The sequence below is a fragment of the Pinus tabuliformis genome, chromosome 8 (assembly GCF_031772625.1).
Source record: "Pinus tabuliformis cultivar Carrire ecotype Pingquan chromosome 8, CPIR1, whole genome shotgun sequence".
Classification (NCBI taxonomy): Eukaryota; Viridiplantae; Streptophyta; class Pinopsida; order Pinales; family Pinaceae; genus Pinus; species Pinus tabuliformis.
In genome coordinates, this window is record NC_142294.1 from 1228303601 (window position 1) to 1228330963 (window position 27363).

Sequence of the window (27363 nt, forward strand, 5' to 3'; positions counted from 1 at the left end):
TCAAGTCTGTGGAATTGAAGTGCATTGATGTGGATTGAGAGTGATACCTGTTTTAATCTTTGTCCAGAAATCTACCCCATTGTTGTTGACTACATGGAGAGTACACAATATAAGAACTAGGCATAATCCTCTGCTCCGAAGGTCGTATTTCGCCTGATCTCCTCACCTATTCTTTTGTTTGGAGGGAATACCTTTGAGGTAAGGTGAGCTCAATACATGAACCTGATATTGTAGCAATTTAATGTGAGCTCAATAGCTTCAAGAAGAACGGATGTCGTATCGGTATTTCCAAACGGCGAGACGAGATGTTGCAATGCCTTAATGCGTTCACCTAGCTTCTCTTTGCACACCTTCATTGGAGTGCCTGCAGAAGCTTCTATTCTAGGTTTCTTGAAAGCCGCGTTGGAAAGCCCTGCTTGATCGCTGCTTCTCTTGTTCAGTAGTACACTCTCCACCTTCATCAACAACATTCTTTTGCAAATTATTGTTGCTCGAAGATGTGGAAGGAGAACTGGAGGGGCTGCCTCCGGACTTCTGTTGTTGGACGACAACAGGTTTAGGGCTTGCGCTAGTATAAGGCATGTCCAGTTTGTTCTTATTACTATGGAATGTTAGGATATTCGATGACTGAAAAGTAGTGGGAGCCTTAAGCGGGCCAGGAAGTTGAACAGGCAGAATTGATACTTTGTTGAGGCTTGAAATCCTTCCAGCTCAAGGTCAAGAGAATCGGGCAACAAGGTATTGGTAGGATCAAGGAGCTTAGTGAAAGGGCTTTAGTTGAGAGTATAACGTAAAAACTGCAAAAGACATATTTCAATTTATTTGTTTGAGTTAAAGTGCTTTGTGGTTCAAATTCGGTGACATAATTGTTTTACTGAGGACAATTTTCTAGAGTCTGTGACCTTGATTCAGATCTTCACAGAACCGCATTGCCTTTTGAGAACACTTTGAAAGTTGAGGTTGAGGAGGATAACCTTACATAGGTTTCTCTAGTAACCTGCGTGTATTATTACTGCCCGTGTATATTTTCTTTTGCAGGAAGGGTGGTTGTCATCAGGATAGACTGATGTTTGATTCACCTGAAAGTTTGAGACTGCCCATCTCTGATTTATGGATAGAGGTTGCGTCCTTGCCATTTACATAAAATCGGGACTAAAGATGTGAACTTGCTAAATGCGCTAGAATTTGCAAAAACCAAATTCCTGAGGTTTACATTTGTCAACAACATTGCATGCTGTAGGGTTATTATGGTGTACTTTGCTTCTCAGGATTTCCAGCACAAGAGGAAGAAGAAAGCATACAATTACTTTTCTTGACGAGATATATTGCAGTTCATCGTGGTGGAAGAAAGAGATTTGGTGAAAATCTCGTCTACTGAGTGGCTTCTTTACGAGAAATTGAGTCTTAGTTGTTTATTTTGAGTGAAATTTGTGTTTGCAAAGCTTTTGAGCTATTGAAAGCCGATAATTCTCAACATTTAAGCTTTTCCTTTAAATTTCGAGCTCAAATCCGTGATTTTTAGGGATCTCTATTTTGATGAGTACTTCTGAAGATTTCTTGCAATTCTGGTTGCAGTTGGATTGTTAGAAGCAAGGTCATTGAAATCTTGCTGTTGAGGTCATTCTTTAAAGCAATTTAAAATTTTCACTAATTATTTTGAGAAACCTTTGCAGTCCCTTAAATTTCACTGCCATTGGCTTATATGCTCAGATTGAAGTATCGACATAGTATATTGAAGTTGGTATTGAAGTTTTTTTTAATCAGTTTTTTATCTAATCATGAAGGTAGAAAGTTGAAAATTAAAAGCAATATTTTCTGGAGGAGAGTTCAGTCATTTCTTGCCATTAGAACTATTACACTTTGATTTTAATAGTGGTGCACTTGTTATGGCTCTAATTGGTGGTGTATTAGAGTTTCTCAAAACTTTGATACAATCTACTATCGAAGACACAGTTAAAATCAGAAAGAACACTCTTTGTGATATTAAACATGTCTGCAGAATATACCAGAAAAAATAGACTTTTTGGAGCTTGAATATTAGCTTCAGCAAGTAGAATTACAATGGTGGAGTCATCATTCTCAACTTGTCTCCATTCAGAATGTTGAAACAGACACCCTTATGCAGTAAATCAATAATTTTGGGGTTGATTCAGATCCATTTCCCAATGAGGTAACATATTTGCATGCACAAGCAGAAGTTCAGTTTGCACTTCCCACCCATCATCAGACCTTGGGAAAAGCTTGTCCACAACAAGAACAAAACTAGTCTAGGATATGACAAGGATGTGTCCTTTCATATTCCAGATTGCTCAAAGCCCATTTAGTTTTAGAGTGATGGATTACTTCATGACAATTCACGTTCAGCTATTCCAGATTCCGCTCCTCTTCCACAGCAACAACAACAAACTGTGAAATGCCAACACTGTGACCGAGTTGGCCATATGAAAGATCACTTTTTTGATATTCATCCATGTAAGCACTATCAGAAAACCAATCATTCTTCAAACAGATGCTTAAGAAACAAACCTCCTGCAAGAACAAAGATTCATCTTGGATGTCGCTTCTTTGCAATGGGCATCAACAACCAAGAAGATATTCGAGTCATATGTTAGAACTTGTTCTAGAGTATTGAACAATCTTGTAGTTGATTTTTCTCCATCATCTCACCTTGTATCTAACAAGTGGGGAAATGATGGTCATATACAAGCTTCAAAGCCACATCAAGTGAGCCTGAGCCACAACCCGCCATACCAGATTCAGAGTTGTAGCTAGAGACAAAGATTCCCTTGAACATGCCTTTAGTCGGTGATGCCTCTTCAAAGAATTGGGGACACTTCCTCTAGAAGAAGACTTCAACTTCTTGCCAGTTTTAGAAGAGTTCTAGGAATTACGTCAAGCATTCCAGAGTTGTTGGTCATCCTTAAACCATCATAGGATGAGACATCCCTTTATTGGTTGAAGGTTTCCCTCTTCAAAACATTAGGATCACTTCCTCTAGTAGAAGACGTGAGCTTCATGCTAGCCTTGGAAGAGTTCTGGGAACTGCACTAAGCATTTCAGTGTTGGTGGTCATCCTTAAACCACCCCCCTTATACCAACATTTAAAAGAGGACATTCAACCTAGTGGTGCCATGCATTTTTGCACATTTTGTATTACAACTCTCTTCTTAGACTCATACATACCCCTTCAGATTAAGGGGGGGAATGTTGGACACCTATTCCTCTAAGGGTTGGTGTGGAAGCCGAATAGTCTAAGGAAGTCCAAGAGACCTTGGAATACAAAACAAAAGTTCATGTGGGTGTACTATAAATGTATATCATTTGTTAATAATAGATACACTCTCATGCTTATATTTCATATTTTGTTGCTGCCATGCATGGGTTTGACAAATTAAATTGTACATGAACATCCATAAACTTAGATAATAAGAATACATAGACTGAAATAATGTTCTTGCATCCATAAATTGTCCATTTATGAAAACATATAATGTATGTACATCACATGTGAATGTGCCCTATAAAATTGGGTTGAAAATATACAAACTATCTATGACCCACTCTATAAAGTGTCACTTCTAGAACTATTATATGTGTTATGTTGAATAGAATAAGTGTCCATAATCCAATAATCCAATATAACACATTCAAATTCAAATTATTAGAACATTATTTGTACAAAATAAACAATTTGGAAATAAATGATTTTTAAGTATTCATCTAATTAGTCCCCTACCTAAGGCTCCATCGAGTGCAAATGGAAGTCAAGTGGGATAGGGTTCTGATCAATCTAGATTTGTTGCTCCCCTTTCTATGCCTCAAATGCACCCATAACCAACATCCCACTTATGGGCCCACATAGTTATGACATCGATACCAATCTGCATCTAGGCATGTGTAAACAATGGAAAAGACAAATTATAATTAGTTTATGAATTAATTAGCATGCATACATGTAACTTAAAAAAAAAAAGTTCAAATCTTAGGAATAAGTTTTTTTACTTCAACTGCTGGTCCATGTTGCTATACATAGTGAATCTCCTCCACATAAGTGTTATGAGGTGGAGTTGTAGGATATTGAGCCATGGAAGCATGCACTAGAGGAGGCTAGTTTGGCTAGTCAACTGCCCCATTAGATGACTTGAGAAGTGCATCTATGTAGTTGGGATGTGTATGCATGTTATCATGAACTTATTAATATAAATGCAATCTGATACGAAATTGTTAATATCAATAATGTATAATTTGACGGTGATAGTCAAAATTTATGTATATATGTACTTAGTCTGTGTCATGTGGTCTATGCATGTTCCAAGTGTCATGGATGGTATCACAACTCATACATGCACATGAAAAAAAAATATTCATCCCTTAGACTCTCGATATATGAATCATAATGTAATGGATTTGGTGGATCACAAGGCAATGAAGGTGGTATGCTCATCTCTTCACACAATGTGACATGTGCAATGGTCAATGTCCTTTGGGTTTATCTATAATGGTATGTCTAGTCTAAGCATTGAGCTACAAGGACTGCTCTAGCTCCATCAGAAATACCATGCTCCAAGATGGTCGTGGAAAATTATCAGAACTGGTGCTACATGTGTAGGGTCCCATACGATTTGTGACACCATGATAACTACATCCCACGTCAGGTCCATAAAACTTATATTTGGTGCTGGTGTAATCTAACCTCATATGTAGCACAAAATTCACTTATATATTCTTTGCAAAGTAAATGGGGACATGGTCATGGTGGGGGAATTGGCCCCAAGATATAATGAATCTATCATAAACAAAAGGGCTTGTATCAACATTCTTAAAATATTTTAGTGGAATAAGACTAGCATTTCTGGCACAATAGTTTGGAGTGATGTCAAACAACTCCCCACGAACATCAGTGTTCTTGGAAGCATCTTTCACTGCCTTCCAAGTATGTGGGCCTCTAACCTCCAACCTCTTAATCTTATGTATGAAATATAGGAGGTGGATCTATGGGCTCACCTTCTAGTATGTCTCAGTCAACCGATTGATGTTATTCAACATCAAAGACAAACTACACCAAGTAGGTAAACTAGCAATTATATTTATGCAGCTATTGTGTGATACACGTATGTTGGGCACTAACATCCTTAACTATGATACTAGCTATAACGTTGTCCCATTGAGGGATTGAACTTGCACTATGATCCTCATTTTCTCCCTAGTTTGCAAATCATAAACATAATTTAACATATATAATAAACTAGAAGCATAATAACATATACATTAGCTTCAAACACATCAAATGAAGAAGATTTAAAAATTTAAGACAATTTCAAGACATAAATACATAAAGTTTAAAGAGGATTTAAAATTCAAGAGGTGTACCTACAACAAGTATACCTGCAATAGGAGAAGAAAGTCAACAATTGATAGAAAGATCATCAATAGAGATAGAAACACCTCCTCTGGAACTCCAACTAGTGTCAGAGGGAGGATCTATGAGTGGAACGCACATTTTAGTTGGGCTAGATGATCTACCATGAGCTTGACCATGTATAGTAGATCCCCCAACGCTCTAATGCACTGCAATTGGATGGTGTATGGGAGATGGCTTTGCAAATTACATATAATACATATAAACTAATCCAAGAAAAAATGTTGACATAGAAATAATGTTTACAAGAAAACCATTTATAAACTCAAGTAGAATAATCTAGGTTGAAGTCCTAAACTTTAGAGTCTCTTTTTTGATAAATTATCAGCCAAAGTATTAAGTTCCATGTAAACACAATCGAAAGAAGTGATCAAATATAACTTACACATTTTTCAATTTCTAAATAATGCATTTTATTCATAGAGCATAAATATGTAAATTTATGTAAAAAAATTGAAATAAATCTATTTGAAAAACTAATAAAAATTCATGAAAACCAAATACTCCATAAGACATTTTTTTATAATATTTGACTTTGACACATCACATGTACTAGGTGCAAGCACATGAAGACAATGTTTTTGGTACAACGAACTACATAATGAAACAATCTGGTACAAATTAGAAAAGGCTCAAAATGATTATATTCACTTTAAATTCGCTTTTCATCATAGATTTAATATATGTATTAATTATGCATTGTTGAAAATTGAACACACACACACACACATATATAGTTATGCTATGTTATGTTATATAATTAAATAAAAATAAAGGAAGCGTGAGTTACAAAAACATTACTCAACTAATCAATTTAATAAGTGTGGGAACTAAGAGATGTATAGTTGTCATATCATTAAATGATTATTTTTTTACAAATATGAGTAGTGGAAATTTTAAGGAGAAATTCCATTTATAGATAAACCAGAGTCTTAAAAAGTTGTTGAGCATCAACCATCCTCTGTTATTATGAAGAGAACATTGTGTTAAATAGTTATACAACTATGTGATATATATATATATATATATATATATATATATATCAAAAACAACATCGTTGTTGGCTTGAGGGGGCCTCACCCAGGTTCAGAATTATTTAGCCAAACAAATCCCTGTACTACTGGCCCTTTCGGAAACAACCCATGGAGCGCAGACTGAGGTCTCACCTGAAGCAGTATGGGGGGATGCTGGAACCAAGTTTCTGCACCCTTGAGATGTCAAAGGGGTCAATTTAGTCCAACTGTGAATACCTTTGTGCAGGTCACTTCGCGTACTTTCTTGACCCGCGAGGCATTCGTGTAGGTCACTTCACGCACTTTCCTGACATATGAGGTCTTCGCGCTCTGTTATACTCACCTTCGTACATCCCTAACCAGGGGCTGAGGAGATTTTGCGCTGCTAAAGTAGCGATTTCTGCTATTTCCCCAAGTTACACTGTGGATCTTACTTATCTTCTCATAACAGTTAGTTATCTTCGCATAAATAGATAATTTATCTTATATTCACTTATTCAAAACATTCATATAAGTTCGCGCAACAAATAAATAGTAAACTTGCAATTCATACCCAATATACTTCAATGAATAAAATAGGAAAAGATACACAAAAATAATGTAAAACTTCTCTTTATTAATGCTTCAATCAGTTACAGACTCAACCTGCCTTGCACATTTAGCTGCAGGGGTCCGCTCACTTAGCTGCAAACTACTAGGCCTGTGCACACTCAACTGCAGAGCCTTCTCCTACTTTACTACCCATATACATGACTCGACGCTTCAAATAAGACTCAATTCATCTTCTCTTAGATTGTTCGATCTTAGATTCTCTATTTACACTTAGAGCCTCACTCTATTTATAAAATCCCATGGTCTGTAAACCATGGGTAGATCTTTCAAGCCAACATTACATTACAAAAGTAAGGGTGGACAACCCTATGACTCAATTACAACTTTGCACTCTGTGCCCACAAATCATGGAGTCTTTACATCGGACTTAGTCAAAACTTAGGCTTTAAACCCCAAAACTTCCCTTGGGGGATCTCGTGCCCAACAGGCCCCCAAGACAAACATCATGACTTACGCTTGAGTCACTCTGTCAGTGTGGAGATCTTTGTACGGAGACCTCCCAACTCTGCTCGGACTACTGTAAGGTCGGCAGCTCACTGAGCAACTGCTTGTTGTATCTCCTAGATGCGCTATTTAGAGACCACGATATCTGAACTGCTTCCCTGTATCTTCTCCTACATCCCCTACATCTGCGCAAGCTTGCCCTCAATTATTGCTGTGATTATGAAGGCCTTGTTGATCCATGGTTGGACATGTGCCTTCAAAATGCTTCTTTGTGTCGCGCTGTGTCTGCTTGATCCTTAAGCACTTTTTCCTATTACATTTGCGCGAGCCTATGTGTGATGGCCACCGTCTGCGCAGTCCCTTTAACGTCATCATACTATTGTTGTAGCTCACATGCCTTTGTTTCTAAGCGTTGTATGTTCAGGTCGTCTTGTAGAGTGGTGAGGACCTCGAATGACTCTTTCAACATTTTGATGTTGTCCTTCAATGCACTTCTGATCTCCTCCATCCTCGATGTAATGGCACTGGAGCATTGTTCCCTTACCTCTAGAGGAGTTGAAGGCTGCACCTTCAACCACAACTCTACTATCTGAAGGTTCAGCTCTAGCTAAACCTTGGCCATCTCTTCTCACGCCTCGTGTACTCCTACTGCTCTCCTCTCGATGCGGGTCTCTGCGAGGATGGCCAACTCAAGGACCATCTAGCAAACTTCCTCAACCACCTGCACCATCTGTCGGTTTTATGCAACCACCTCATCATGTTGTAGGCTCAGTTGCTCTATGTTGATTCTTTGTTCACTTAACATCTGTAGTGCGTGGCCTTCCCTGGCCTGCAGTTCTGTAGTCACTCCATGCTGCAGCACATAGAGTGTCTCCCGAGGGAGCGCAACCATGTTGATTCCTACTCCTTTCAATGCACTGACTATAAGCCTATCAACCTCATTTTCTATAACTAGTGGCTCCTCTGGTAGTACTATTTTGTTGGTCATGCGGGTGCACAGCATTTCGTCATCTGCGGTTGTTCCTACTGCGAGGCTAGTTGAGAGAGTGCCAGCCTGGGGAGTGCGCACCTGCAACTCTTGAATCTATGCCCGGAGGGCCCACAACACAATCTTATTCTCCTCTGCCAACTACTGGAGGGCCTCCACGGTGACTTTGTGCACCATCTCCCCTATATCATGCAGACCTCCTTGAGGGTGATCGGGTCGAAAGAAGTCTTAGACACTTTCGACTTCTTTCGCGGCCCCACCTACTCTCTTGGGCACTGGTACTATATTTGTGTCATCACTATTTGTAGGTCTGCGCCACCCTCCTCTGTCTCTGTCTCTATCTCTTGTTCCCAGTCAAGCAAAGGCGACTTCCGACCCTCGCACTCCTTCTCTACTTTTGTCATGGCCTCTTTTCTTCTCTTCTCTTCCAACTACGCCATCCACAGTTTGGTCTCCTCCTTTTTCTGCACAACAGGCTTTTCCGTTTCTGTCGCGGCGATGGCTAGAGCATGCCACTCTAGCAGCCACGCCTTAAGTACATCAAAGATAACATCATCCATGGCTAGGTATGGTAGTTCATTCCATTTCTTCATGGGGTCCTTGCACGCCCTGATGTAGACGTGATGGAAGTCTGCCTTAAACTTCGTGAAGCTTTGTAAGCTATAATAGACAGTGGGTGATAATCGCGGCTTGCGATTAATCCCCATTCTGATGTTCATCTCCATGAACACATAGAATATTTTACTATCTTAAATCCTACAGATGTCTTTAGTGGCCCACAATGAAGCGTACTTCACAGCCTCCGGGAGATCCCTCTCAATTGGGGGGAACTGGCTGTCCTTAGGCAATTCCCCAGCCACCAGCACTATGGACAGCAAAAGCCATGCATAGTGGAAGGTCTTCCCCTGTTCCTGTGCCTCGTGGTAATTCTCCAGGAATTCCTTGCACAAGTACTCTGACTAGTTAAATTGGATTCCCTCTACACACTGCGTGGCAAGTGCTATCACTGGCACAGGCACCTCATCTGCACGACACTTCCGCATCACCTTGCCGGCCAATATCTGGATCACAACTTTGACTGCCTTATTGTTGATACTGGAGATCGCGTACCCCCTCTTCTTCTTTTCTATCTTGAATTTTTCCTTCATGGCCTTCGCGATTTTCAAATCGGTGCTCTTCCCCTCCAAAATATCCGCGGGGTCCTCCCCTGCAATAATTTCTATGAATTATGTGGTCCATGATGGGGATGGGCTCCTCTAGCCACAAACACCTATCATGCACCAGGAAAAGTAGTTGCATGATGACAAAGACAGTTATTGGGGCATGATGGTAATGCAGAACACAGAGCAGGTTCAACAACCTCACTTTCTCTACTCCTCACAATCACTTATGCAGCTCTAACTCTACAACTCCCACTGCAGTGTTTTTCTTTGCCCTCATGAGCTGTGTGGTTTCCAAGTGTGGGAAATTTTCATGGTTCATGAGATGCCTATCTTCAAGCTTTAGACTCAGCACCCATCCCAAGTGCGCTCCTTCAAAAATGATATCGTCAGGTAGCAGCGGAGTCTACAGAGAGCTCTTGCTCTCATCTAGGTTGTTGGGCATGGAATCCCCCTATAGCATGTTTTGGGGCTCAAAACCCAAGTTTTGGTCAAAGGTTTTGTAAGACTCTGTGAAATGCGGGCGCGAAGCGCGAGGTAGAGGTCAAGTCATAGCGTTGTCTGCCCTAAAGTAATGTAATGTAATGTAAAGTCATGTTGGCCTACCCATGGTCCGTGGACCATGGGATTGTATAAATAAAGCGAGGCTCTAAGTTGTAAAGATAGTTGATAGTTAAGGAATAAGAGAGAAGAGTACAAATGGTTCAAGCTTAGAGTATGATTCTAAGTGTATTGGGTCATAGTAGTATGAAGAGGCTCTGTAGCTGAGTGCGTAGAGGCCTAGTAGAGTCTGCAGTTGAGTGCACGAACCCCTGCAGCTGAGTGTGTAGGGCGATGTTGAGTGTGTAATTGGGATTGATGATTAATAAGGAGAAGTTTATTCTTATTTCTGTGTATTTGTTGTACATTGCCTTCTTTATGTTTATATTCGTTTATGTATCATGCGCACTGATATGATTGCTGAATATGCTATAATAACCATTAATATTACACACACAAGTTAAGCAATCGGGTAATTAGCAAAGGAACTTGGGTATTATATGGGTCATGCCTCGAGTAGGGGTACATGGAAACAACAATACATGTTGCGAAGGAATAACAAGTGCGTGTAGCGACATGCGCACAGGGTAAAACCGTGAATGTCCAGAAGCCCATCAGACATCCTAGGGTGCGGAAACCTGGTTCTAGTACCCTCCCATACTACTTCGGGTGAGACCTCAGTCCACACTCCACAAACTATTGCTGAAAGGGTCAGTAGTACCGGGATTTGCTTGGCTAAATCACCTCTGAACCTGGGTTAGGCCCATACAAGCCAACAAATGGTTCCATTGCCAAGACCGGGATCTGCATAAAGGATGTATGATTTCATGCCATTGGAATCTAACAAAGAAAGAAATTGAACAATTGTTGGAGTGCTACTTGTATATGGGAATCCACAAAATTTTCTTTGCATCCTTTCCTTCTGAGCTGTATAAGTGGATTGCGAAGTTAGTAGACAACCAGGGAAGGTGTAGGCTCGACAAACCAATAGTGTGGACTCTGAAATTAGTGCACAAACTAGAAGCATCAGAAGATAAGATAACGCAAGTTGTGGACCATTGGCTCGACCGAATAATAGGAGGATTTATCACTGAGTTCACAATCGACACAATCGTGAGCTACAGTGAGGTGGACCGTGAGGTAAGTATGTTAAGTCTTTGAACACTTGGATTAAGATGTTATTGTGTGAAAAGTGGGTTCTGTGAATAAATTAATGTTTGGAACTATGCGAAGCGGGAAGATCTATAGAAGTGGAAGTAGTGAAGAGTTGGAAAACAATCCCTTAATTTCACCCTCGTGGGAAAGTGAGGAAGAGCTCGCGAAAGTTTCCCCAAGAAGTGTGGTTAGTCTAATAAGGCAGTGTATTCTGCATTTACCACCTCCACCCACACCGCCACCCATTTCACCCTCCTCACCTCCATCTCCAGCCACCCCACCTCTGCCACCACCATGGTTCAGTATGGCAAGTGCGATCAAACTACCGGTGTTGAGAGGAGTAGGGAATGAAGATCCGGACCAATTCTGGTTCATGGTAAGAGTAGTATGGGAAGCACAGGGCGTTGTGTATGATAATATTAAAAAGGCTACCCTGGTGAGCACACTGCAGGATTGCGCATTAACATGGTATATTAAGCATTCTAATGACCACCCAAATGCAGGAATTGTAGAGATCCAAGCCACACTGAACAGCGAATTTAGCAGGCCAAAATCAGAAACACAATCAATCGTCAGGTTTAAGGAGATCACGATGCTCCTAGGAGAGACCCCCTGGGATCTGGACCAAAGGTTGAAGAGTACGATCCATGATGCCAATATGATGTTAACATATGCACAACATTGCACATGGTTTGTGGCCTCACTTACGCCACACTTAAGGATGGCACTGTCACATCAAAAAATTTCCACCCAGGCCAAAGCATTGGAGATGGAAATGAGATTGCATGAGATCCCTGTACAAGACCCTGGGTTGGGAGTCCAAAAAATCCATGTGCAACTGTAGAATCTATGTTTGGAAATGCAAAGTTTGAAACAGGACATGACACCTTGGCCTGAGGTGCACGAGGAAGTATGGTGTTTAAAATGCAAAGGCCAAGGGCACGACAAGGACCACTGTCCAGTGTTCGTGAAGTTCTTGGTAGGAGGAGGGCTGATGCCAGTAAGACCTGAGGCATAGGTAGGGCTAATCGCAGCGTCTACATTATGGTGCGCGATGTGCCAGATAGGAAGAATACACACCACAAATAATTGTCATCTGTTGCAGAAGCATGCGTAGACGTCTCAGCAATTGTTTTGTAATTTCTGTAGGCCAGTAGGCCATGACGAATGCACCTGCTGAAGCTACGAACTAATGATGGACCAGAATCTTGCCTACAGGGTGCACATCGAAAAGCGAGCCCTCGACCCAAATGGAAGGATGGCGTGAGCTGGTTTTTAGGGGCATGGTATGGGTCTAGGCAGAATGGGGCCAGGAAGGGGTTGCAGACAAGTAATTTGTTACAGTTATGGAGGGCCAGGGCATTATGCCCGTGATTGCACAAACTTGACAAGAATATCATGTTGGTATTGTAATCAGTTTGATCATAAGGTAGAAGATTGCCCTTCTCTGATAGTGAGAATGCACGAAAAGGGTGTACTCTAGCTCGCTCCAACCCAGAATTTACAAATGATGAGGTTTGAGCCGTGCAAAGAAGACCCAAATGTAAACATGATGCTCAGGAGTGGTATAACCATAGGAGATGATAAAGGGAAGCATATAGAAGAAAGTGCATGGGCTCATAAGGCTCCTACAAAGGAACCTGAATTTGATTTAGAATGTGCGAAGGAGACATTCATGGAAGCTAAGAAGAGTTTCATGAGGCCTCCACTTTAGGTAGTAAGGATCAACTAGAACCAGGGATGGATCCTTCAATGCTCACTACCTTTCTGGAGACATGCATGAAAATGCGGCGTAACAGAAAGGCAGTCAAAGGACTATAGAACTTATCACTAGATGCGCGGAGTCAGGAGAACCGAGCGTGGTCCGGAAACTGGGGAAGCATGCATTGAGCACCAAAAGGGAAATGAGGTTGACTGCGTAGATTGGTGAGTATGAAATGGATTAGGTAATCCTAGATCTGGGTTCAGACACGAATGTACTACCAAAGCAAACATTGGAACGCATGGGCAGACCCACACTACAATGGTCCCCTATTCAGTTGCAAATGGCGAGCCAACAGAAGATTTTTCCCTTGGGAATATTGCAAGGGGTAACAGTTGATATTGAAGGTGTGAGCGTGCAGGTGGATTTTGAAGTGATAGAGATTGTCGATGACAATAATCCCTATCCCGCACTACTAGGAATAGACTGGGCTACCGATATGAATGGAGTCATAAATCTGAAGAAGCGCAAAATGATCTTTGAGAAAAAGTCACTACGTGTGGTAGTACCGCTAGATCCAGGCGAAGGAGCGCGATACACTGAACGGTGCACAATGACGATAGTGATGACAATCTCGATTGTATTTACAAGATAACTGTGCGAGAAGAAGATTGGGTGAATCCAACTTCAGATGGAAGGATTTCATGGGAGTGCGAAAGCTCCTGCGCTTTGGATTCAGACGAAGAGATAGAGTGATGGCAAAATCGGTTGTACGAAGTAACAACACTTAATTGCAACTTGATGGTTAGATCACTACATTGTGTGACAACGGAGGCAATGGGACTGCTGACATATGATGGATTGTCAGCAATGGATGAATTTCTGAGCAAGTCTGAAAGCGCAGTACCAAAACCACAGCGGTTCAATGCACTGAAGTGGGCACTACATGCAACACCCGCATGATGGTGGTGTACGCATCAAGGAAATTTTGAGGATTGGCACAGATGCAGAAGGATGATGCACCTACGTTTTGGAAATCCCCAGGTTCGAATGCAAGTCAGTCAATAGGGATAGAATAACTTCCGCACCCACCTTTCTCGATGGGTACAAACATATGCTGTAAAGCCTACACAAGTACACACGACCCCCAAAATAGAGAATTAGAACAAACCACAACAGTAGGAAAGGTGACGCGCACTACCAATTCTCCACATCGAAGCCTTCGATAGGGTGTGCGGAGTATTGGAAAAGGTTCACCAGGTAAGACAAAATGACTGGGACCTGTGTGTGCTAGTAGTTTGATGGGCCTACCAGACCATGTGTGAAACCCTGAACACAAAAGGAATCCTCATGTACTGGACCCTGTAGTAGTGACAGTGCATGATGACCAAGAGGAAGAAATCACACATCTACGCGAGGTCGAACATATAAGGATTCAGGAAGCCATCTAGTGAGGGAACCTTAGACTTCATGAACTTGAAAAGGATCGGGTACGATTGAGGAAGAAAACCATTTTGATGGATGCTGAGATCAAGAGGCTGGAAAACGAGATCACGCAGGCATGTCTCATCGATAAACCAAGGATAACTAGGAAAGATACAGATGATCGTACCATTGTAGTAGAATATTGTCGCCGAGAGATTATGACTTCGCTGCCATGGCTATGACTGCACCTCACCAAATGCAATAACCAGGGGAGTGCACTACATACAGTAGAACACGCGGCACCGGCGGTCGCGCAGGCAATTGAGGAGTTTTCACGGACTATGATGGAAGGCGAGTTGAAGTCTCGCATAGGTGGTGCGACCACCTAACTAGCCATAGGGAGCACAGTCTCAGCACTCTAAACAGTTGAAAGAGAGTGCGGGACTCTAAAAGAGTTTGTTTGGGAGGTGCACGATGAAGGAGGTGTGCGTAGAATCAGCAGGACACAAGGTTCGCGCCCGTGCACAGGGGGCTGTGCTGCCATGCGGGTAGGCTGGGAAGTAACCATTGGTGTCACTGTTCATGATGAGATGTCCAATTTAAGGCAAAAGGGAGTGGGCGACGGGCATTTAAGACACGAATTAAGAGCTAGATGTAGGGAAATTTATCGCCAAGAAAGCATTGATGGCTCAGAATTGGGGGGAATGGTTGGATTTGAATTCAAAAGGTGCTATAAAACTCCAAGGTCTAACCTTGAGACAACACTTGTTCATTTGAGATTTGAGAAATTACATCGAGCACGGAGTGTTGAGCGTTAAGTGATATTTGAGACCTGAAGTTCGCGAACGACCACAGACAGCTCAAACAGGATGACGGCTACCAAGAGAGGGATGGGTTTTGTAGAAAGTACCACCAACGAAGCCGCGTAGAGCCCCACAGTGTAGGATGTCCCCAAAGATGCTGGGGATGTGCCGGAAATTCTGAAATCGCCTTGGATGCCAAGGCCCAAGAAAGATAAGTAGGCAGCGGGACCAGTTTGCATGTCCCCATGGAATCCGTGGTTCTGTAAACTCTCCATGGAAGAAAAGGGCAAGGTTTTCACCATTGAGACAGATGATGAGGAGGAGGACGTACAGGCTCTTGTCGATGAGATAGAGGCAGCCGAAGACATGGAGGAAGACATCCAGATAGTGCGTGCTATAGTGAAATTGCCCAAGTACGTCCCTCCAAGGAAAGGGAAAGCTGACATACCCAAAGATTTGGATGCCACTAAGAGCACACTCCAAACCCCGCTCCTCCCCAATGGAATTGTGTTTGAGGGCTCAGCCCTGGGCCACATGCCTAGAATGAAGTTTGAAGATTGGGACCTCGCGGACAGAGAGAAGTTCCCACATTTAGAGATTGAGAACCTCATGAAGCAGAGCACAGAGTGGTCAGTTATGACACTAGAGCCACAGAAATGGATGCAAAGTGTAGAGAAGGCCAAACTAATTCAGCTACTATGGATTCCACACTTTCACCACATGCCTATCACAAATTTCATCATCAGGTAGCTGTTTTGCGTAGTGCATGATGGGTACTTGTAGCTGGAGGAGCCTATTCCCATCATGGCGGATCTTATCCACAGGATTTCTGGGCTCCCTTGTAAGGGAAAGGAACCCTCAGAGATAGCCGGAAAAAGAAAAGATTTGGTGCTCGTAGAGGCCATGAAGAAGAAATACAAATTGGAAAAGAAGAAGAGGGGTTACACAATCAGCAGCATTAAAGATAAAGGGGTGTGTGTAGCCACCCAACTCCTGGGCGGGAAGGTAATGTGAAAATGTTGTGGAGATGAGGTACCAACACTGGTAGTTGCACTAACCAATGCGTGGAGGGGGTCCAATTCAACTGGGCCAAGTTCCGTTGTGAGGAGTTCCGAACTAGCTGCAAAGAAGCCAAGGAGTAGGGCAAGACCTTCCACTACGCGTGGTTGCTCTTGTCGATTTTACTGGTAACAGGGGAACTACCTAAGGATAGTCAGTTCCCTAATATTGAATAGCACTTACCAGAGGCTGCAAAGTGTGCGTCACTCTGGGCTACTAAGGATGCTCTTCTGGGTGCTCATGGAGGCAAGCATCCGGATGTGGATCAACAGGATGCCGTGTCTGTCCCCCACAGTGTACAATAGTCTACGGAGCTTTGCAGACTTTAAGGCAGATATGCATAATGTGTATATCAAGGCGCGTAAAGATCCAGCGCAGAATTAGACCAAGCTCCCCTTCATCGCCATTGATGATGAGATCTTCTCAGTGCTAGAATCATGGCCTCCCGAATGGTGCGCCCCGAATCTGGTGGAGAAGGATAGAACAACAGCAAAAAGGTAGAAGGCTATAACCAAGTTGCGTATCACCCAATTGGCCCAGCAAAAGTGCAATGAACAAGTGGCCGTGGAGGTAAGGGTTTTCCGTGAGGTAGTGAAAGCAGCTGCAGAGTAGGAAAAGGCCACCAAAAAATTAGTAATAGTGCAGGCAACAGGCACCACCACCACGCAGGAGGAAGGGGGCCAGAACTTGTCCATAGGACAGGGAGTAGTAGGCATAGCAGAAGGCATGGACCCGAGCATAACATCCACCCAGCTGAAACAACCGCGCATCACGGAGAGATCAGGTCCACTAAAAAAGTTCAAGGCATCCAAACTAGACATTGAACCAATTACACTAACAGAAGGCAACCTCTACGACATCGGCGACATGGTTTGTGAGGTCACTAGGGAAGCGCTCCAGGAAGCCATGACAAAGCAACAAATTGTGTTTGGGGCCCTAAGGGCACAGTTGTAGGAACTTTAGGTGTGGCCCCCACAGGAAGGAGCAGTAGTCGCCTACGATGCCACAGGTACATCAGTTGCGGAGTAGCTGCTACGCGCAAAGATGGCCAATGCCATAGTGCTACTGGAAGGAGCGCTAACAATGGAGAACGAGGATGACAGAGCCGCAGTAGGAAAAATCAAGGGACTTGGCCTAAATTTGGCTGCCCTTCCATGAGATACATTGTATCAACTGTAGGATGGCATCACAGTAGAGCTCTATGCCAGGGAGGGCCGCATGATCCAGATATTGAGTGAGAAGAAGACTAACATCGAACAGCTCAGCCTACAGCGTGATGAGCTAGTATCATAGAATCAGCAGATCGCACAAACAGTTGATGAAGCATGTCGGCGCGTTCCAGAATTGTCCATCGCCACAGACCTATCCACAGAGATGCGGATCCACTGTCTATCAAGTGGAGTCCGAAGCATGCGTGAGGAAACAATGCGAGTACAGCTGGAATTGAACCTCCAGATTGCTAAGTTGCGGATGAAGGCACAACTTTCCACTCCCTCAGAAGTTAGATAGCAATGCATTAGCGTAATTCCAACAGGGTTGGAAGAAATTGGGTGGGTAGTGCAGGACTGTAACAGTATGTTAGATCAAGCTTTTGACGTCCTCGCATCCTTGCAGGAGGACACCAACATACAGCACCTAGAAACAGAGGTGCACAAATTGCAGAAGCAGTATGAAAGTGTAAGGGGAATTACGCAGACAGTTGTCCTCAACCAATGACTAGTAAAGATGCAACAAGTGAGGGCACTAAAGGAACAGATGGATGCTGCAAGATAGAAAGAGGCACTTCTCAAAGCACGTGTCCAGCCTTGGATTGATGAGGCCTTCACCACTATGACCGAGATTGAGGGAAAGCTCACACAGATGCATTAGATATATGTGCTAAGGTAGGTAGCAGATCCTCACAAAGAAGCATCGAAGGAATGCATGCAGCAAGTCCAGAAAACTATAGAAAGTGCATCGCAGACCTCCGGGCAGTACGAGAACAGTTGGAGGGGCTCTGTGCCAAGATCTCTTCACCAGCGGAGTGAATCGGGATGAGTCACAATGATTGTTTGGCCTATTGGGCATGGAATCCCCCCATAGCATGTTTTGGGGCTCAAAGCCCATGTTTTGGTCAAAGGTTTTGTAAGACTCCACGAATTGTGGGCACGGAGCACGAAGTAGAGGTCTAGTCATAGGGTTGTCCACCCTAAAGTAATGTAATGTAATGTAAAGTCATGTTGGCCTACCCATGGTCCATGGATCATGGGATTGTATAAGTAGAGTGAGGCTCTAAGTTGTAAAGATAGTTGATAGCTAAGGAATAAGAGAGAAGAGTATGAATGGTTCGAGCTTAGAATAGGATTCTAGTGTATTGGGTCATAGTAGTAGGAAGATATAGTTGATAGCTAAGGAATAAGAGAGAAGAGTACGAATGGTTCGAGCTTAGAGTAGGATTCTAAGTGTATTGGGTCGTAGTAGTAGGAAGATGCTCTGTAGCTGAGTGCGCAGAAGCCTAGTAGAGTCCGCAGCTAAGTGCACAGACCCTTGCAGCTGAGTGCACATGGCGGTGTTGAGTCTGTAATCGGGATTGAAGATTAATAAAGAGAAGTTGATTCTTATTTCTGTTTATTTGTTGTACATTTCCTTCTTTATGTTTATATTGGTTTATGTATTGCGCACACTGATATGATTGCTGAATGTGCTGTAATAACCATTAATCTTACACACACAAGTTAAGTAATCGGGTAATTAGCAAAGGAACTTGGGTTTTATACAGGTTGCACCCCGAGTAGGGTTGTGCAGAAACAACAACACAGGTTGCGAAAGAATAACAAGTGCGCATAGCAACGTGCACAAAGGGTCAAACTGCGAACCTCCAAAAGCCCATCAAACATCCCCAGGGTGTGGAAACCTAGTTCTAGCACCCTCCCATACTACTTCGGGTGAGACCTCAGTCCGCGCTCTGCGGACTGTTGCCGAAAGGGCCAGTAGTACCGGGATTTTCTTGGCTAAATCACCTCTGAACCTAGGTCAGGCTCATAAAATCCAACATAGGTCCTTAGGCACCTTTGCCTTGCCCTTTCACAGTGGAACATAAGCGGGCAGTCTGGTCGGAGGGTCTGCACCCTCGGTTTCTTCCTCCATTTCTTCATCCTCCTCCTCTTCCACCAAGATTTCCTCAAGGTCTTCCTCCTCCTCATCGGTTTCCAAATTAACTACTTTCCCCTTTTCTTCGATGGTTAATTTAGTTCACAATGGGTTTTGATGGGACACACAAATCATGGGCTGCTTATCTTTCTTGGGCCTCGGCGTGCACGATGATTTAGGGATTTCCTCAACTATCCCGATGCTCTCAGGGGCATCTTCGACTGTAATGGCCTGCGCAACATCTTTGGCAGTCATTTCTTCGATTTCTCTGGCTTCTTTAGACGCTGCCATTTTGTTTGTCTAGAAATCTCTCAACTGCTCAACCGGGTGCTCAAACAATGCTCTTAACAGGTTAAATAGGTCTCGGTTCAGAATACTTTGGGCGCATGACAGCTCAATTCTCGAATGACCAAGTGTTGTTTTCCGGGAAGTCCTTTGAAATTTATAGCACCTTTTGAATTCAAATTCGACTGTTCCCCCCAAATCCAGTCCATTAATGCTCCCTTGGCGATAGATTTTCCCAAATCTTTCCCATAAATTTCGCCTTAATTGCCTGCTGCCCTCTCCATTTGGTCTCAAACCAAGCATCACATTGTGAATAGTGACTATAACGGTCACTTTCTAGCCAACCCGTGCAGTAGCACAACTACTGTTGTGTTGTCGCAGACCTCGGGACACTTTGCTCCTACATGCAGTCGTGACATTGCAGAGCTCTCGAGCAGAGTAGTTTATATTCCCATGCCTCCTTTCAACTACCTGGAGCGCTAATACTATGCTTCCCATGGATAGTCAGGTGGCCGGGCCACCTGTATACGGCTTCAACTGACCATCAATCTCTTTTCCTGGGAAAAATCCACCTTTTAATTTTACTGTCTACGTCATGCACTTCACCATCTCCATCGTGCCACCGTTGGTGATCCCTTTAGTAATATACAGTCCAATCCAAGGCATCAAGATGATCAAATCTTAGTGGTATTCCCCAAATTTATCATTGTAATTGCACGCATCCTGTTTTATTACCACAGTTTTCTTATCGAGAAAATCCTTCTTTATTCCTTCCTCAAGCTTCTTGACTTCTGCTTCCACCAGAGTGCTTTTCTCCCTTGACTGAGCTCTTTCATTCATGAGTTCTTAGACCCTAAGATTACCTTGTTGGATCTCTTCCTCAGGTACCAGGCATTCTTCTTCGTTCAACTGCATGATCCCTTCTTCCAAGGCTCCGTGAATTGTCATATCCACGGGCACTGCTATGCGCAGACTAGGCATAACATACTGCATCGGTATTACATCATTTGCTCCATAGGCCAACCTAGAAGGCGCCTGTCCCATCAGTTTCTTGCACATTTTCCTATAAGCCCAAAAAACTGCTGGTACACGCAGGTCCCAATCACTTTTCTACACATTATATACCCTGTTCAATGCTTCGCACACTTCATTAAATGCTTGTGCGTAGGTAACCTTCTACAAACTCATTCTTTCCACACTTTGTCATTCCAACTTGAGGGATTGTTCATGCAATTCCCCCCCAACACATGCTTATTGACCGTGTTCCCTAATGCGAAGTCCATGTACGTCTGCGCAGGTTTTTTACCATATGCCTATACCCACCTAGACAGATGCGCGTGCAGACCATCCCATACATTGTATTTATCTGTTAGTCACATCTTAGGCTTCCAAAAATGCATGCACATCATTCTCTTGCATTCATGCTAGTCCTCAAGGCTTCCCTGGTGCGTACCCCACCACCTCACGGGTGTAGCACACAACACCCACTGCAAAGCCTAGAAATGTTTCTTTTCTAGCACCTCTTTTTCAAATCTGTCGAAGAAAGAATCTGCCTCACCTAATCCATCATAAGTAACCAAATATATCACTTCTATTGATAGCTAGCGTAGTGATCTTGTCATCATGTTACAGTTCACCATGGTTACCTCGTGTAACCGGTTCTTCCATCGCTCTATGTCTTCATCTAAATCCAATGTACAGGAGCTTTCGCGCTCGCATGAGATTCGTCCATCCACGATGGGATTTACCTAGTCTTGCTCTCGTGTAGTTATCTTGTAGAGGCAGTCCAAATCATCGTCGCTTTCATAGTCACACACTAGTTCTGTGCAGCGTGATCCTTCTGCAGGGTCCAAAGGTATAACTAAACGCATAGACTTCTTCTCAAAAATCATATGATGCTTCTTCAAATTAATCACCCCATTCATGTGACTGGCCCAATCAATTCCTAAGAGTGCGGGGTAGGGATTGCTACCATCAATAATATCTATCACTTCAAAGTCTGCTACGCTCACTCCTTTAATATCCACGATGATTCCCTGCAATCTACCCATAGGTATTATATTTTGTTGGTTTGCCATTCACAGCTGGATAAGAGACCATTGCAGCATAGGTCTTCCCATGCACTCCCATGTTTGCTTTGATAGAATGTTCATGTCTGATCCTAGGTCTAGAATTACTTGGTCCATCTCATGTTCTCCAATCTGCGTGGTCAACCTCATTTCTCTTCCTGTCCTCGTCACATGCTTTCTAATCTTCCAAACTATGTGCGACTCTCTTGGTGCGATCCCAACGCATCTGTTAATGAATTTCTTCAATCCTTTTATAGCCTTAATGTCGCGTAGTAGCTTCATGCATGTTTCCAGGAATGTCATAAGCATAGATGGGTCCATTTCTGGCTCCAATCTATCCTTGCTTCCTAAAGTGGAGGCATCAGTGAAGCTCTTCTTAGCTTCCATGAAGGTTTCCTTAGCATGCTCCAAATCAAAATATGGTTCTTTTGTCGGGGCCTTGCGAACCCAAGTACTATCTTCGGGTTGTTTGCCTTTATCATCTCCCATCGTAATTCCACTACGGAGCACAATGTTCACATTTGGATCTTCCTCGTGTGGCTCAGACCTCATCATCTACAGGTTGTGAGTCGGGGGAGGTTGTAGCACTCCATTGTTGCGCATCTTAGCTATCAGTGTAGGACAATCCTAAGTCTCATTATCAAACAAGGTACAATATAGACATGATTGATGCATTGGATTCATACAATCACATGCATAATGTCCTAGCCCTCTGCAATTTTAACATATCAACTGTCCACAACCTCTTCCAGGTCCTCCTCTAGCTTGGCCTCGCCCGCGCCCCTGAAATATGGTTTGTGCCACTCCTGCATTCTAGTCGAGGGGCCGTGTTTCGACCTGAACCTTGTAGGTGGGCATTCTATTCATCATCAGCTCATAACTTCTACAAGTGCGCTCATCGTGTCCAAGCGATCTACAAAAATTACAGAACAACTGTTGTGAATTTTTGTGTGTACTTCTGTAACAAATGGCAGCTGTCCATAGCATGCTTTCCTCCTATTGGATAAATCGAGCACCACAAAACAAGCGCCATGCTAGGTCCTGCTTGTGCCTCCGGTCTTAATGGAATCGGTCCTCCTCTCGCGAGGTAATTCGTGAACACCGAACAATGGTCCTTTTCATGACCCCAACCCTTACATTTAACACAGGATACCTCTTCGCGCACTTCTAGTCGGGTTGTCTTGTCCTGTTTTAGACTCTGCATCTCAAGGCATAAGTTTTTCAACTACACGTGGATCTACTAAACTCCTAGGTTAGGATCCTGTATCGGGGTCTCATGCAGCCTCATTGCGATCTCCAAGGCCTCTGCCTGAGTTGTTAATCTCTGTTGTGACAACGCGTTCCTCAAATGCAGCGTTAGCGATGCTACAAAACATTCACGGTGTTTTCCATCCGTCAAAGTCATATTAGCTTCGTGAATTGTGCACTTCAGTATCTAATCCAACTCCCAATGAGTCTCACCTGGTATCATTGTGATCTATTTGAATCCAATGATCGACTGCGCCTCTGACTTTGGCCTGCTAAATTCTCTATTCAAAGCAATCTGGATATCTATGATCCTTGCTTTCATATTGTCAATAAAATGCTTAATATACTAGGTCAGCATGCGATCTTGCAGAGCACTGACCAATGTCACTTTCTTTATATTATCATTTGTAACTCCTTGTGGTGGGCCCCAGTATTGTAGCAATAATGCTACAACTCCTGGAACTCCCTTCTTTAATTTTATCAACCCGGTAGTTCGTAACAAACTTGGAAGCGACGGTGCTGTATGCACAAGTACTAGCTCTTGCTGCAGCTGTCACTTGGTCAGCTGGCACAAGTCCACTAGGAGCTTAAGCCAACTTCTATGAGCTCTTAGAAGAAGCTTTTTAATTGATGGATGAAAGCTAACTCGAAGGAAGCTAATCTAATTGCGAAAAGAAACTGAAAGCCAAAAAGAAACGCAAACCCTAGCAAACCCTAATTCTGCCAGCTAGTCCTACTGACGCAAAGGAGAGCATGCAAACTACTGAAAGAGATTCCATTACTTCTAAGAAGGTAAAATGCATGTGTCTAAGTTATCACTATCTGAAGAAAACATTTTTTTGTATTTTTGTTTAAGTTATTAGAATTATCATGCATGTGCTTTTAACTGGCTTTTCACTGTGCAGGGGTTGATCAAGGAGGAGAAATGCTTGGAAAAGGTTGGGAAGACTCGGAGAGGGTCTAAGGGATCCCTGTCATCCTTTCAGAGAGTTTCACAAAGTCAGGATGCCATGCAACCGTGTTTATGAACTTCTACAGGAAGTCTGCAGGGGTTTCTACAGGAAGTTCTGTAATTCTTCTACAGGATGTTTCGTGATTGGGTTTTTGACTGATAGGTGAGTGGGAGAGAATGCATGAATGGGTAGGGAGGTAGGGTAGGGGCCTGGAATGACCCAATGACTGAGGGATGAGGTGATGAGAGGGTGTGGAAGTCTAGCTTGCATCAAAGAAGGTTTAGGCAATGGAAAGGCAAGAAGGTAGGGTTACTTGGCAAAAGAGCAGATGGGAGATGAGGAAACAGACTTGGTGATGGAGGAGCTGATCTGGGCGAGGCTCAGATGAACAAGGAGGTGATGAAGGTGCCCTGCATAGTGTTTACCTGATCAAACCAACTACGTCTTGCATACAAGCAAAATATCAGATGATCTATCTAACAGTTTAATGAAATCAATGAACAACAACTTTATTCATGACAAGAATCACGTACAGCATGTGAACAGAACATTATCAAAGAGATATAAACACATGACTAAATCCAAACACTCTATTCTAAACATAAAAGGCTACTTTAACCATCAAAAGAAATCTAAGTAACAAAGAAATATCTAAATTTAAAGAGCAGATTTTATTTTAAGAACGCAGCAAAGACACATGATAGTAAACAAAGGAGGTCCTGGGCGCTTGAGATGGGCCCAACCCCAAGAGCTACAGCCTCCTAAGAGAGATTTAGAGCTGGTGCAAAGCTGGATTCATCTTTATTGACCAAGAAATGAAGAGTTACATCAAAACTGTCCACAAGGAGAGCTTGAGAATGAGCTGAAGGCAAAGCTAATCTATTGCCTACAAATCGAATTACAAAATGACTACAACAAGGCTATGAAATGACTAACTACTAGCTACTATCTACTGGCTAACTAGCTAACATCCACTGGCTACACTGGCTAACCCAAATGAGGCCCTAAGCCTTCTTATTTATACAATTTGAGGACCCAACAGTCCTCCTAAAATTTAGGGACTCGGCTGCCCAAAACTTGGAGTTAACAGCAGTCCTACTTGACTTGCTTGGCTGCCCTTGTGCTGATTGATTCGGTGGCCCTTGAACTCCGAGCTGATGGTGGAGAATTTGAGGTAAGGACCCATAAATGAAGGGGACACCTTCCTACAAATCCTCTCCCTTGTCTTCCCACAAATTTGGCTGCCAAGTGCTCATTAAGACCTTCAATTTTGTCTCCAAATTGACCAAAAAGGCTACACAAAGCACCCATTAGACTTGTTCGCATAATGACTAACCAAATTCACTCTATTAACATAAATGTAATAAAAAACATGCAATAAACTAATGAGAATGGTGGATTAAGTCAAATTAGGAGGTTGAATGAGCCCAAATAATTGTCCATTTTTGGGGCTCATCATCACCCGCCTACTGAAAGTGTTGCTCATCCTCTGAGCAACCAATCTCTCTCCTCATCTTTGATGGCCCTGGTGACTTCTTTGGCTAACATCTCGGCCAATTTCTCCTTTGGCTTCCCTCTTTTCAAACTTCCTGTAGATACAGTCTTCTAGCTTCCTATAGAAACAGTCTGCTAACTTCCTGTAGAAACAGTCTGCTAACAGTTCTCTGTCTTCCTGTAGAAACAGTCGACACTGTCTTAGCCTGCTTGGCTGAGGGTGCTTTCTCCTTGAACTGTGCTGCCTGAAAGCTGACGAATCCAACACAAATGGCAAGTCTAATGTATTATAAAAGCACACAAGTACAATGAACTGCCTGAGAATAGATATTGCATGCCAAAGCTGGATGGGAAAAAGTGTTTCCAGGCCTTTAACTGGTTTCTCTGCCTCAACAAGACAGAAAGAAGTTCTAATCTAAACAGACACCTCTATGAACTCTACACCGCCTAACAGAAGAAGGTGAGAAACATAAAAAACCTTGCTTTTTCTTGACTGGTGGGCTCAAATTTCCTGAATTCTGTGAAAATTGCTCAAGTGAAATGGCTGCCCTGCACTTTGCTAAAGGAGTATCAGATTGAAGAACCCTTACAAGAATTGATATAACATCAGCTCCAGCAGCTTTGATTTGTAAATCGGGGTCTGTGGATACTGTAAACCGACATAATACTCCTGCAGTTTGGTCTTGAAAAAGCTGTGTATCAACAATATTTGAAACGCAGTCTTTGCTCAGAGGCATTTTTTCTTTTCTTAAAATTAGATTTTGACAAGCTTTCTGTTCATTTCCCTTTCATTTCCTTTGAATGCTCTCTGTCAAAGCGCTCAAACTTGGCTTGTTTCAAGGTATCCTTGCAGCATCCTTGTTGACTTCTTTCTTAACATCTGTCATCAGCCTGATCTTTCATGGCATGTTTTGCACCATCTCTGTGGAAATCCTTCACAGTTATTTTGGATGCTTCTTTATGCTTGTACTGTCTTTTCTAGCGGGTTCATCCTTTTGTGTTGATACTTCAAAGAGACTTTTATGAAGAAATGAAAGAATAGAACCACCAGATACTTGATATGACATTATAATCTGCCTGAATAATAGATAAAGTACTCAAATCAGGGAGGCTCTCTGCTTTAATCAAATCCATCTGACTTTTACTGCTTTCAAGTGATGAGGAAGAAGGTTGAATGCCTAAGTCAGTGTAAACTGCAGCTTTTTGTGGTTAGAAAGAAAGTCAAAATTCACTTTAACACCGGATCTCAATTTCTTCTTTTCTTCAACAGTCAAATAAGTACCGGCCCTTGTTTCACAGAAAGTTCTTCCTCAACCTTTGCACCAGTCATAGCCATCACATTTTTGTTTGCAAAATCAACGGCTCTAGCTTCTCTTGCTTCTGTTCCAGATGAACTTTCCATTGCTATTGAACAAAACTTTGCAGATGGATCTGCATTTACTGGTCTGGCAATCTTCCACTGTATATGCTCCATAGCCCCCTCATTTGTGTGTTTTTGCAAACTATAGTTCTGCAATGGCATCAGAGCTTTCTATAGCAATCTTGATGGCGGCTGCTCTTGTGCTAATAAAAATTACCAACAAAATCCACACTTCCAGTTGTGTGCAAGTTGACTAACAGCTGAGCGCTCATTGATGTCTGCGTGATTGTTGGTGGAGTGAGGTGGCAACGACGTGTGCTGGCCCATGCAACTGTGGTGCTATCATGAACTGCAGTGGTTAACTATTTGTGCTCTGCCCGTAATCTCATCCATCAATTGCACTGGAGTTAGACTGCCCACACTGTCTGTTTTTTTTAAATTTCACGTGCATGACTGACCCGTGCATGCTGCGTGACTTTCTCGTGAGTGCTAGAGAACTGGGTGT

The 27363-nt window shown here is 42.8% G+C and overlaps 1 pseudogene; it reads right to left on the bottom strand.

The window, feature by feature from the left end:
* On the bottom strand, nt 1–26972 carry LOC149239823 (uncharacterized; annotated as a pseudogene).
* Between the last annotated feature and the right edge of the window lie 391 nt (nt 26973–27363).